We start from the raw sequence: 14,292 nt of genomic DNA, 5'->3' as shown, positions 1-14,292 counted from the left end.
CCAAATAAACTCCATGTAGTTGTCATTTTATCAGAAGCACGCATTGCCTGAACTGGGGGCTATAAAGTGAGCGACAGGAAGCTCTCTTCTTTCCATGGCCCGTCCACAGCAGGAGGAAATTGCACGGCCAGGCAGCATGAAGCACAGCCAGGAACTGCTGCCTTGAAGAGTTTGCAATTTGCTCTCAACCAAGTTGCATTCCAAGAATGCCCAAGTTTGCCCAAGCTGCAAGCTGGAAGGGGTCCCTTGCTCATTCTCTCCTTCTGCAGAGAGGGAAGCTGAGGCCCAGAGAGGCAGGTCTGCTTCGGGTCAGACATGATGTTAGGATTTTGTCTAGGGCAATGGGTAAGTGCCCTGGCCCCCATCAGCCACCCTGGATGTAGGTCCTAGTGACACCGTTGACTAGCTGTGTAATGTCATGCAAGTCAGCTGGCCTCCTCAACTTTTTCTGAAAACTGGGGACTGTAGTGATGTCAAAGGTGGTGAGGACTCAATGAGCCGATGTGCAGAAAGCACAGCTCCCAGCCTGCTTAAGTTTGCAGTAAATTTCTTGCTCTTATTTTTGCTGTTAACATGTCACTGTGCTTCTAGTATTTAGAATCCTCAAGGCAATACCAGGGAGGCCCACCAGGGTCTAGAATCTTCTCAGAGAGGCTTGATGTTACCTTTAAGACACCCAGTGTCTTCCTGGGGCCTACAGTTGGATGTCGTGACTTAATAATTTTCAAAGACTCTTTCACTTCCTCTTCACAGCAGCCTAGCCAGGCAGGCAGGAGGGGTGACATAGCTTCGTTTTGTTCGCTTTGTCAAGGAGGACATTGCCCAAAGTCCCCAGGAAGTTTCTGTCTTCTCGAGGGCTGAAGTCCCGCTCCCGTGACTGCATCTCCCCCCCACCCCATGGCTGTCCCCACACAGTGGCACAGCCACACAGATGGCCCAGATGTGGGCCTAACAGAACAAGAGGAAGGAAGTTTGGGCATCTGTCTATGAGAGAGAATTGCCAGCTCTGTGTCGAAATCTTGCACGTGGCAAATAAATGATGGGCAAATGCTACTTGCAGAGTCAGAGGCGTATTTCAGACCTGAACATCCTGGCCACCCCCCTGAACCGCTCCAACTGAGGACTCCTGTGAGTAGGGGAGGGGTCTGGGCAAGGCCAGTGCCACGATGGAGAGGAGGGGTCCGAGGAGACCGCCGCCAGCCAGGGGCAAGCTGAACTGGCATTAGAGCGGGGCCTGGTGGGCGTTACTTGGGGAAGTGTGGGAGTGTAGATTAAATCAGCAGCCTCCGTGTTTGACCTCGCCGGCCAGGAGGGAGAGGTTTAAAGGGGTGGTGTGGAGGGATTCCATGCCGGGGCCACACAGCGGAGGGTGTGGGCTTCCCATAGCTGTCGGTGTCAGCAGGCAGCAGAGGGGCCTTGCTTTCTGATGGGTGTCTCTGATCTGGGCATCTGCTTACCAGAGCACTTCTGGGTTTAGATCAGGCTTCACGTTCACAGAACATAAACCAGATTAAGATCCTCTGCAAAGCACCTCTGCAGTGGGTGCCAGTTGAAAGGATATTGAAGTTTCAGCTTCTAAGCAGCTGAGCCAGGTCATGCATGGCAGGCAGCACAGCCCTGCCCCTGCCCGGAGAGCATGCGCCCACTCCCCACGCAGGTGGGTGGTGCTAGTTCAGGCGCGGGGTGTGAGGGGGGGAGGATGTCTGGTGCAAAATACTCTGTGTCAGGGGGTCATCCAAGAGCTTAGGACAAATAAACTTTCCTCCTATGGCTGTTTCTTTTCAGGAGGCTGTGGGAGAGGCAGACACAGAGCGTCTGTGTTTGGGTTCTGTAATGCCAGCCTCCAGGGTCATTGCTCAGGCTGGTGGGCAAAGAAAAATGATCTTGTGCTGGTGGCCTTGTCTGACCCTGCGTTAATATAGGCGGGCTGGAAGCACAGCTGGGGACAGATTCTGATTTTGAATAAAACTGTCTCCTCTTTTGTCCCTTGGCAACATCCCCCAAAGCCATGGAGGGTTTGTTTTTGTGTGTCCGACTCGCCATCTGTCTCAGGGTTGGCAATCCAAGTTCTGTGATAATTCATCCTCCGCAATGATTAGTGGTTGATCGGGCTTTTATTGACTCTAAGCCCTCTGTTGGGGATTACAGATGCACCTAGGCAAGCCCTGCCACGTGGTCCAACACCTCCTCGGGCACAGCATGTCCGGGAGGCTCCCCATCCCAGAAATGAGGAGGTCATGCCAGGTGACACTGACTTACAGTCAGAAGAGGGGGCTCAGATCGGGTCACCTCCCTCTGAGCCTCAGCTTCCTCCCAGTGCAGGAGTGGTGGGCCCTTTGTGAGGCTCCGTCTGGAATGCAGTGGCTGCTAACGAAGTGGGCATGGCTGGCCACCACTCCTCATCCTCACTGGCAGAACTTCCACTTGGTCTGGGTGCCCACCTGCCTCCAAACTGGGAATGTGTTGGGGTGTTGATCTCATCCCCAGGCAGGGGTTAAAATCTGGTTTGAGTCAGTCAGCTCTGGCATCCCATTCTTCTGGCCAGGGCTAGCTCTGTGGTGAGAATGGTCTCGGGTCGGCCCAAGGAGGCACTGCATTATGTTCACCAAGGCTTCTACAAAAGGCTTCTCTTAAAAAGATGCTCGAGGCAGACATGGGTCTTTAGCTGAATATTCGGATGTGGTGCCTGGGATGGCACTGGCCATCCTGTACCAGGGACAGCCTGAGGGCAAAACTCACACTCAGGGATGCGAGGTCAGAAGGAGGGAAGGGACTCGGGTGCCCGCCAGGAACGGTGGAGCCCTGGTCTGCTGTTCCTGGCTCACCCCTGCTGTAGACCTTTTGCTGGGCGAGATAACCAAAGCCCTTATCATTTCAGCCACTTTGGAGTGCTGGTGGTTGGGACATGCAGATCTGTGCATCCTGAATAAAATGCCTTTTTTCCATAGTGATCCACGCCCAGCTGCCTCAGCGGGATCTCAGCCCCTGCTCCAGGCAGTCTGTGTGCACACTGAAGTGTGAGAGGCCCTGTCCGGATGGGTGTACTTTTCATTCAACAAGCCTTGCTGAGGAGGGCTTTGGTTTTGACACTAATGGTCTCAGATTTCACCGGAGACAAAGCAATAGGGGTTGGGTCTGCAGGTTGGCCCATGCCCATCTCAGGGGTGCCGAGGAATCTGGGTAAAGCTTGGGGGATTGGAGGGCCTCGGCTGGAGTCTCCCAGAAAGATGAGAGAGAGCGTTTATTAGTTTCTGCTTTACCCCATCATTTTTCATTGATTTGCATTTGGGCACAGCATTGATTTTAATCTAAAACCGTGAGTGCAGTAAAATCTTACTAATTCAGGCCTCCCCCATTTTGAAGTGACAATTTAAATTGGGGCCAGGTTGAGGGCTTGGCTGGAGTGATAGCAAGATTGAGAGCAAACTGTTTTTAAGGAGTTTGGCTAACTAAGAGGAAGCCACAAGGTGCTTCCAATTATAAATGAACCTCAGTTTGTTCAAGTTCAGCAGGAACTGCACTTGAAAATCAATCCATCAACAAATATTTATTGAGTGTCCCTTATGCACATGTCCCCGGCTGGCAGAACACGCTTTGTTAGGAGTTACTTTTAATCATTACCCATGCTGGAAAGTAATGGATTTCTTTAGGAAATGCAATCTCTGAAACCGCCTGTGGTCCTATCTGCTGTAGCGTCTCCGCAAGTGCGGACTCACTGTCCTCTTCATGTGTCACCCTCTCGCTCCTGTGACGTCAGTCTTCCTCCCTCCAGCTGTTGATCACTTGATGTTGTTTTTGTCATCTTAAAGAAAAGGGCTAATCTTGATCCCTGAGGCCATCTCCCTGTCCCCATGGAACAGGGGCCCCCTGCTCTGCTTGGGTCACCCCAAACATGCTCTCAGCTGAGGCTTGACACCAGCTCTCCTCTTTTTCTAGAACTCGTGATCCTGACACGGGGCTGACTCCCTCATTCCTTCACTCTGCCCGTACTCAAGCGTCTCCTGCTTTATTTTTCTGCTGGGCAGAGCTGTGTCCTGGCTCCTGAGATAGTGATGTGCTTCGTCGTGTCCGTGTGCCCTCTGGGATGGAAGACCTTCTAGAGAAGGGCCTGGGCTGATATGGTCACCGTGTCCCTTAACAATCAGGAAATCTTCATCAGATGGGCAAGTCAGTCTGTCAGTTGAACTCTTCTGAATTTGGACTATTTTCTTCTGGCCAAGACACAAGTAGAGGGGCTTTGGGGAGGATACAGAGTGGAAAAGCCCAGAAGCCCTTCCTAGTGAGCTCGCCATGCGGCCTACACAGTGAGATCAGCCTGCAGGCCTTCATTCCCTGTATGGAGCTGGATGCTGGGCACGTGGTGTGAAGGCCAGACCTGGCCCCTGCTGTCCTGGGGGCCTCTCCTTTGCTTGCTGTGGAGGGCTGACAAATTCTGTGTGTGTGTATAGAGTGTGCCTGTGTGCATCAGGGCACAGACAACAGACAAGTAAATGCATAAAGGAAAAGATGGTTGCAGGTTGTGACAAGGTCCACAAAGGAAATGAATGGTGATGGAGAAGTCACAGCAGAAGGGGTTCTTCATTACGCGATTTCTTTCCCGATCAGGCATCATCACGGAAGGTAAATGACAGACCAGACGTGTTCACTAGATGACCTTTGGCCAGTGTATATACCCATGTCACCAACAACCCCGCGGGGCACATGCCATCACTCACAGTGCCCTTGAGTCCCTCCTCTGTCAGCCCTGGAGGGGTCCTGAGGAAGAGGGGTCAGGAAAGACCTCTCTGAAGAGGTGGCCTCTGACCTGAAGGAGGAGCAGGCAGTGCCCGCAGGACAGCTGGGGCGTGAGAGTGTCCCGGTGTCAGGGCCGAGGGAGCTGCGGGGCGGAGGGCAGTGCCAGTGGGCAGATCCACAAGGCCATCAGCTGTGATCTTTCTGGCCTTTATCTGCCCTGTGACCGGGGCCACCTGGGAGGGCTGCAAAGGCTGAAGTGGTGCTAAGAGGTGCAGCCACTCAGCCTGGGTTGATGGGAAGAAGTGGTCAGATTCTAGAGTTATTTTCTAACACTTTCTATTTGGAAATAATTTTAGGCTTCTTAAATAGTACAGAGAGTCACTGTGGACCCTACCCGTAGGGGCGGGTATGTGTCTTAGTCCAGTCAGGTTGCTACAGCAAAGTACCGCAGATGGGGCGGCCGCACAGTCAGGATTTATCTCGCACTGTCTGAAGGCTGGGAAGTCGAGACCGAGGTGCTAGAAGATCCAGCGTCGGGTGAGAACCTGTTTCCTGCTTCGTATCCTCTCAGGAGGGGGAGCAGAGAGGGGAGGGGAGCTCTGGTGTCTTCCTATGAGGGCGCTAACCCCACCACGGGGCCCCCTCATGAGCTCATCTCATCGGAGTCACCTCCTAAAGGCCCTGCCTCCTAACACCATCCCCGCCTCGAGGGCTGCAGTTGCCACTTTGTGCGGACTTTGTGGGGACAGGCATTCAACCCATGAGAAGGGAAGTAGCACAGGTTGACCACCACCTGTCACAGGACATTTATACTATTCAGATTATTAGCTAGGCTCAGGCCTGGTGCAGATCTGAAGACGCTGGATGTACGCTGAGAGTAGAGCCAGTGGCGCTGGGCTGGGTGTGTGCTTAGAGAGAGAAGGGGAGCCCACCCTGAGAGCCTCAGTGTCCGCATCTGTCCAGTGGGGGAGTCACAGAGCCTTCCTGGCAGGTTTGGGAGGCTGCCCGGAGCTGCGAAGGGTGTGGCCCCTGGTGAGTCGCACCACCTGCTGCGATTTATTATAGAGAGAGGGCTGCTAAGGTGCTGGGGGTGCTATTTGTCAGGCGGGCTGCTGAGGGCGTGCATTTGGGCTGGGCCTGGGGCACATTCCCGGTTTTGGGGACCCACCTCTTCCCTCCCTGTATTTTTCTAACGGGATGTGAGCCATTGTAGCTGCTGGGAGATGTGCGGGCTTTTGAAGTGTGAAAGGCCCCCTCCTTTTCCAGGGCGTGCTGGACTCCTGCCCTGTCCTGGCCCTGGTGCTGCGGGCTGTCCCCTGAGGATGCGCCTCCTTTCATCCTATGTGCAGCGCTGGACTGAGCGCCAGAAAGTACGCGCGGGGCCTTTGGCTCCTTCCCCTTCTATGAATCGGACAGGCTTTACAAACGTGCCCCGTGGATGTTTGCGTCCTTGAGGTCCTCTGATGGGCAAGAGCCCTTCTGAAACGCAAGGTGCCCTCACATGGAGCTTGAGGGATGCTGGAAGCCGCTGGGGCCTGGTGAACCCAGAGATGACCTAATGCCCCAAAGTCACCATGAGTTCAGAAACATCCCTGACTTGGGGGCTCATGGGGGGTTATAATTGCCTCTTAGGTGGGAGGTCCAGAAGCCTGGGGTTGGTTTTCCAAGTCTCTACTTTGGGGACCTGGGACCCAGCGCTGTCATACTCTGGCAGTGTGACACTGGCTGTCGCTCAGCTCTGTGAGCCGTGGTCTCCTCATCCGAAATGAAGGCTGGGGATACTGTCCTCACGGGCTGTGGTGAGGCCCTAACAGGACGAGCGTGAAAGTGTGTATTTAATTGCAGAATTAATGTTGAAACACACTATTTAAGGACATATTAAATGTATTATTTTAAAAACTGTGATTAACACTGATTTTGGAGCATTTTGGAAGACTGATTAAATGATGGAAAACCACATTCTGGCATTGCCATGTTTGCTCAACAAAAGCATTTGTGGAAATTAGGTGTAATTCAACCACCTCTTTCTACGGTTAGTTGCTGAGTCTGTCTCCAGGCATCTGAGGTCACAGTTAGGATGAAGTCGTGGCATTCAGAGCGTGGCAGGGCCCTAGGCTTCTCCACTCTTCAGAGTGCCGTCTTCTGCCAGCTGTGGCCCCCTCCACCGCTCTCCCGTCACTCTGATCTCCCCCTGAGCCCCTGCACCAGGCTCCTCTCCATCTCCCTGGGTTGGTGCTTTTCTCTGCCTGTGTGGCCATCATTACTGCTGCTCACCAACGTGTTTTGGTTCATCTCACAAGCATGTGGCAGATTGCGCTCCACTCCCCCCACCCCCGGAAGTTAGGCAGCTCTGGTAACTTGCTTTCCCTAAAGAAACGTGGGCAGAGGGACACGCGTTTCTAGGGAGAAGCTTTCAGAACATGCATGGAATTTACCCCTTTCCTTTCCCTTTGCCATGGCAACTGGAGATTTTCCAGGCAGTGGTTTTCTGTGCACTTTGAGTCTTGAAGTGGGAAGGATGCTTCAGTCTCCCTGGTTTCGGACACAGAATAAATCAGAAATAACCATGGTTTTATGCCACTGAGACGGAGCTTGTTTTGTTCTGCCATATGTATAGTCTTGCTTCTTCTGCAGGTACAGTCAGGGATGCATCTCCTGGGTCCTCCTTTGGCTGATGTCTTCTTTTTCAGACTTTTCCCAAAGAGCCTGTCCTCAGAAAGGTTCTCTTTGTCCATCTCCCTCCAGCTACTCTTGATCCTTTCCACCTGTTTCATTTTCTTTGCAGAACTGAAGGCCCCAAGCATTGTTTTGTTCATCTGTCCACTTACTGCATTTCACTATTTCTAAGGTGAACTTTTTTTCACCCATCTGTATTTCTGATGTCAGGATCCTGCTGTCCACGGTGTGTTAGGAAGGCTACGACACATTCAAGTGCCTGTGCATGTGTGAATACCACGACGATCAGCATTCAAGCTGGAATTTCCCTTCTGCAATGAACACGTGTAGCTAACATGCAACTGGCCGGCGTCTGTCGGCACACAGGAGGACAATCCTGGCTGGGGCAGGAGCCCTCTTTTAACTTCCATGGATGTCGTGATTGTGGGGATGAGGCAGAGGGTTGGATTGAATCATACATATTTAGTGACGTTGCTGAAGTGGGAATCGAAGCAGAAAAACTGTCTAAGTCTGAAGTCCGCTAGCGAGTCCAGCACCCATGATTTTTAATCCTTGTATAGATTCCTTAAAGAAATGCTCCTCATCAAGGCTCCGGGTGAATGTGCAGAGGACGAGGGAGTGTGGAAAAACCCAGACACTGATGAGTCTGAGTTGAAAAATGATTCAGGAGAGTTGAACTCAGTAGAAAGAAGTTTGAGGGATAACAACCAATTTATTTCATTTGTATTTTCATTTTTATGTATGCACAATAGTAATATGTGATAAAAATATGTCTAAGTCTCAAAGAACTCCTTCAATAAGTAAAATTAAAAAACACTAAGCAATAATAAAGCATTGTGTCATGGTTTAATTGGCAGCGTATTTTACTTTCATAATGAAACAAAAATAATGGCGCTTCTTGCAATTGTGTGCTTAGAGTCGATGAAATGTGGTGTTTCATCACTTAAGGGGCTGCCCTTACCACAAAGACATCTGCTGTGCCTGTTCAGTTTCAGTGAGTTTAAACAAGGCCTCTGGCCATTTAGAAAAGTTGGCCCATTTGGTCTCGCTAGCCACTGTGATTTAAAATTTCACCAGCACTGAGCTGGCAAAGAGCCAGAGTCTTGCTTATCACACCCATTGGGTGTCTGAGGCTCAGGTGCTCACAGGTGCCACCCCCAGGTGGGTCAAGGCCCCTCAGCACCAGAGGAACATTCATGCCCAGAGCTCAGGCATGTCTTGTGACAGCATCACAATTTTTCTGCTGAATGCATGTATGACCTGTACTCTTATTCAATTCATATTTTTCTCTTTTGGAAACTTTAATTTTTTCAATACTTATAGACTCAGAAACAGCTCAGACTGAAGTGCTGCTGGTCCTTCAATCAGTTTTGTGGTAAGATCTTAATGATGACATAATAGGACTTCTAAAGTGGGAAATCAACATTGGTACAACTAGGTATTCTGCAGACCTTATTCAGATCTCAGCAGTTTTTGCACACACTCATTCATGTGTGTGTGTGTGTGTGTGGGGGGTAGGTCTGTGCAGTTTTATCATGTGTGGACACTATCAAAGTGCTGCCCCTTCATGTCCCCAACCCCCACTCTCTGCCCTCAACACCCTGGCACAAACAACCATCTGTTCTCCATCTCCATCATTTTGCCATTTTGACAGTTTTATATAAATTGAATCACACAGTATAACTGTTTCTTTTTCACTCAGCATAATGCCCTTGAGATTCATCCAAGTTGTTGAATGTGTCAAGAGCTTATTTTTAATTGCTTAATAGTTGTTCCAAGGTATAGATGCACCACACTTTTTTAAGTCACTTAACCTGTTGAAGGACATTTGGTTGTTTCTAGTTACTGGTTATTGCAAATTAAGTACCTAGAAACATGCATACACAGGTCTGTATGTGAAAACCAATTTTCATTTCTCTGGGAGAAACGCCCCAAAGTGCAGTTGTTGAATTGTGCCCAATTAGTGCATGTATAATTTCATAAGAAACTGCCAAAATGTTTTGCAGACTGACTGTCCTGTTTCTTGTTCACAGCAGCCAACTGTGGGTGACCAGTTTATCCACATCTTTGCCAATATTTGACATTGCTAGTATTTTTTATTGTAGCCGTTCTGGTAGGTGTGCAGGAATGACTCCTCATGGTTGTAGTCTGCATTCTCCGATGGCTGGTGACATTGGGCATCTTCTCCTGTGCTTCCTGGCCACCTATTTGTCCTCTTGGTGGGGTGTCTGCTCATGACTGTTGCCCATTTTCAAATAGTATTTTTTTTTTCTGCTTAGTTTTGAGAGTTCTTTATTTGTTTTGGATGCCAGTCTTTTATCAGATATGTGGTTTGTAAATCTTTTTTCAAACCACGTATTTTTTAGAGCAGTTAGGGTTCACGTCAAAATCGAGAGGGAAGTTCAGAGCTCTCATGAACCAGCCCCTGTGTCAGTACAGCCTCCCCCACGGTCAGTATCCCTGAGAGCTGTGCCTTTGTTGCAGCCGATGAGCTCACACTGATACATCGTTATTACTCCAAGTCCGCAGCGTCCATCACGGTCACTCTGGGTGTTGTGCATTCTGTGGGTTTGGACAAGAGTATAATGACACGTGTCTGTCATTGTAATATACAGACTGTTTTCACTACCCTAACAACCCCCTGTTCTCCAGCTATTATCTCTCCTTCCCCCTAATTTCTGGCAACCACTGATGTTTTCACAGAGGCATACAGGTTGTAGCCTTTCCAGATGGGCTTCTTTCACTTGGTAATACGCATTTAAGGTTCCTCTGTGTCTTTTCATGGAGTGGTAGCTTATTTCTTGGTAGCACTGAATAATATTCTGTTGTCTGGATGTACCACAGGTTATTTATTAGTTCACTTAGTGAAGGACATCTTTGGCTGCTTCCAAGTTTTAGCAATGATGAATAAAGCTGCTATATAAACATCCATGTTTTTTTGTGAAGGTTTTCTTGTGGGCTTCTGTTTTCAACTCCTCTGGGTAAATACCAAGGATCATGGTTGCTAGATCACGTGGTAAGAGAGTGTTTAATTTCACAAGAAATTGTCTTCCACAGTGGCTGGGCCACTTTGCATTCCCACCAGCAAAGAGTGGGAGCTCCACATCCTCACCAGCAGTTGGTGCTGTCAGGGTTCCACGTTTTGCCATTCTAACAGGTGTGCAGTAGTGTCTCCTTGTTGTTTCAATTCACGATTATCTGGTGCCCTATGACGTGGAGCACCTTGTCACATGCCTACTTACCGTCTGTGTGTCTTCTCTGGTGAGGTGTGTGTGAAGGTCTGTGGCTCATTTTTTCAGCCAGGTTGGTTGTTTTCTTCTTGTTGAGTTCTAAAAATTCTTTTTGTGTTTTGGGTAACACTCCTTGATCGGATGTGTCCTTTGCAAATATTTCCTCCCATTCTGTAGCGTTTCTTCTTATTTTCTTGGCATTGTTTATTGAAGAGTGGAAGTTTTTCATTGTAACAAAATCTGCCTTAGTGGACATTTCTTTCATGGATTGTGCCTTTGGTATCATATTTAAAAAGTCATCTCCATACCTGAGGTCATCTATGCTATCTTCTAGTTCTTATGATTTTGTATGTTGCATCTAGAGCTATGATCCATGTTGAGTTAATTTTTGTGAAGAGTGTAAGGTTTGTCTTTAGATTGTTTTTTTTTGCATATGAATGTCCAGTTGTTCCAACACCAGTTGTTCAATAAAGCTTTTTTTTATCCTCTTAACAAGGTCTTTTGAGGAACAAAAGATTTAATTTTAATGAAGTCTAATCTATTTATTTGTTTTTCTCTTATGGATTATAATTTTGGTGTCATGTCTAATACTCTCTGCCTTAACTGTAGGTCTCAAAGTTTTTTCCTATGTTTTCTTCAAAAACTTTTATGGTTTTACATTTAAATTTAGAACACCTTGTGAGTTACTTTTCATATAAGGTATGAGGTTTAGCTTAGGTTTTTCTCCTCTTTTTTGCCCAGGATGTCAAATTGCTCCAGCACCATTTGTTGAAAAGATTAACCCTCCTCCATTAAACTGCTTTTACGCTGTTATCAAAAATCAGTGAAGCCTATTTGTGTGCGTTACTTCTGGGTTCTTTATTGTGTTCTATTGATCTACGGTTTATCCATCAATATCATCCTGTCTTGAGAGTGGTAGCTGTATAGTAAGTCTTAAAATGAGATAGTGTGATTCCTTCAACTTTATTCTTTTTCTTAAAAATCATTTTAGCTATACTAGTTAATTTAGATTTCCACATAAGTCTTTGAACAAAATTAGTATTTTTAAATTGACTAAAATCTATTTAAAAGGGAAGCACATGACTTTTGTCTTTTAGTTAGAACTGTATTCATTCACATTAAAATAAAAATATAACTACTACAATTAAAAAAATTCATTTACTAAGCATGTGAAATGATCTCATGAACCCCCAGAGTGGCCCAGATGCGTCATCCCCAAGCTCCCGTTGGAATGCTGGCTGTGCCCTTTGGGGAAACTTATATGGCTCTGTCCCTCGTCTAGGGCTGGCTGACTCCATGGCAGTCATCGATAGGATGGCTTGACCCAGAGGGCAAGCTCTGACCAGCTGCGAGGCCCTATATGCACTAAGCGAACCAATGAGTTCCTCCTTTGGCACTTTTGAGTGTCAGCAAGAGTCAGGGGTGGCAGTGGGAACAGGCTGGAAGTCCTGGAGAAGCAGAGACATGAGCGAGGCCTGCAGAAGGCAGCAGACACCAACGTGGAGAGTGACTGAGTCCCCTCTGCGGGAAGCATCTGCACGTCTCTCTGCCCTGGCAGTGCCCCAGGAGGGTGGGGATCTAGACAGGAGGCACTCGGGAGCTGTCCTAGGTTCTGAACAGCCTTCCCTCTGTGAGACCTCAAGCCGGCATCTGGGATGGTTGGGGTCCTCTTCTCAGACAGCTCCTCCGTGTGTTGGGTGATGTTTCCACAGCTTGGGGTTCGCAGCGATTGTGGAGCACAAGACAGCCTTAGGTGGCTCAGAACTTGGGGGTGAAAAATGAGGCCAAACGGGACTCTACTCCCTTTCCCACCACCTGTGCCTGGATCAGCAGGTCCTTCACATGGGGCCCCTCTTAGCCCCTTCTAACAAAGAGCGGGGGCCTCAACTTTACAGCTTTCGATGTGATATATTGTCCAGCTAGAGTTTCATAACATTGTTCTGTTTTGATAGTAATTTGCTAACACAATTTTTTTCTCCACGAATAGTGTCTAGTATAAAATAGAAGTTCAAATTCTCAGCCAGTGAATGATTGAATGAATTGGATGTGGGTTTTTTTCATTATTCTTTGATTTCTGTCTTTTCACTCCAACTGACTATGAACCCTGTGGAGGCAGCCGCTGGTGTTGCCTTTCCATCAGCACTTGGTTCCTGGGGCCAAGCAAAGTGCTGGCGTAGGAAGCTCTCGGGTGCTTGTCCCGGTTGATGGGTGGAAGCGTGGATGATGAAGCCACAGGGAGGTCAAGACTAACAGGCTGGCCGTGTTCTGTCGGGGCGCCTGGAGGAAGCTGATGTAACTGGCTAGTGTGGGTTACACTAGGACGACTCTGTGTCCACATCAGAACCCTGGCAGCTTGGCATCCCTTCCTAGAAAGCCTCTGCCAGAGCGTCCGTCTGCCCATGCCCTCGGCCCGCCCTGCCGGCGCCCTTCCTTCCCTTCTGGGGGTCAGTGCAGACCTGGCCACGCCCTCCTCTCCCAACCTGGCCACCCCACTTGCGACCTCTCCACCACCAGGGGAAAACCGTTCCCGGGCTCTGGACCCTTAGTCCTGCCCTTGGGGTCCTAGGGGAATGGAGGTGCAGGGCGAGACATGGCCAAATTTCTTCTCTGAGGCTGGCAGTCAGCTGGAACATGAGTCTGAAGTTTAGTTTCACTTTCTCTCTGTGTCGGCTTCTAATAATGTGCTGTGTGCTGCGGACCGTATTGCCAGCCGGGCTGAAGATTTCTTTAAAAGAAAACCCCCCACCCAGGCCGGAAGCATTAATGCTGTCAGCACGACTGTTCCCCCTCCTTCAGAGGAAAGGTCAATAAATAACTTCAGCTTTGTTTAAAAACTTTAATGGATTCTATAAAATGCTCTAATTACCAATGATTATCTGTCCAAGTGCTTGTAAGCTTTTTAAAGCTTTTATGCACCCATTTTACTTTGTTCATACAGAGTTCAAGTTCTATGATGCACTTACCCAAGAGGAGGCATTTCTTTTCTTTCCTTTGCTTGTTTTTTTTTTTAAAATCATGTAATTTGGAGTGTTCATAAGGCAGGGGGGCTTTCTGTCTTGGTGTGCAGCACAGAGCTTTTACTCTGCTTCCATCTGTTTCCATCTTGTCATCCAACAGGAAATTAAATGCCATCCAGATGACATGGAAGCCTCTGTCTTACCAAAAACATAACATAATCACCTTCCAGTTTACTCAGAATCCTCACATGCATTGTGTCATTGGAGCGCCCCCGGGGGCCTGGGGGGTCCACCTGGACAGGGTTCCAGACTTCTGCAACATGCTGATGTTTGGGTGGGGGTGCTCTGCTGCTTCACAGGGCGCTTAGCAGCACCCGTGGACTCCAACCGCTCTTTGCAATAACACAGCCCCTTAATAGTGACAACCCAAAATGTCCCCAGATGTTGCCAAGTATTCCCTGGGGGGCAAAGTCACTGTGAGCTAGAAACGGTTTTCACAGAGGAGGCTGTGGCTCAGAGGCTGGCGTCTGATGGCCCCGATGGCCGCCAGGAGCCCCCGCGTCCCACAGCGTGCAGCAGCTCTTCCTGCACTCTCCTCTGCTCCACCTCCTGCTGCAATCCTTTCCAACATGAACACCTTCTAGCCGGCAGATTTATCTCTCAGACTTTAGCTGTTTCACGCTTCTGTTCTTCAG

At 48.9% G+C, this 14,292-nt stretch overlaps 1 long non-coding RNA gene across 1 annotated transcript; it reads left to right on the top strand.

Moving 5' to 3' along the window:
* Nucleotides 1-776: 776 nt before the first annotated feature.
* Nucleotides 777-8,190, top strand: LOC118970250 (uncharacterized). The gene is made up of 3 exons (XR_005058061.2): nt 777-1,128; nt 3,937-4,620; nt 7,621-8,190. It is a non-coding gene; the product is annotated as an uncharacterized lncRNA (long non-coding RNA).
* Nucleotides 8,191-14,292: the final 6,102 nt, after the last annotated feature.

This window comes from Manis javanica, chromosome 5 (genome assembly GCF_040802235.1).
Source record: "Manis javanica isolate MJ-LG chromosome 5, MJ_LKY, whole genome shotgun sequence".
Taxonomy (NCBI): Eukaryota; Metazoa; Chordata; class Mammalia; order Pholidota; family Manidae; genus Manis; species Manis javanica.
Note: the sequence above shows the minus strand (reverse complement) of the source record. Positions and strands in the feature narration are given on the sequence as shown.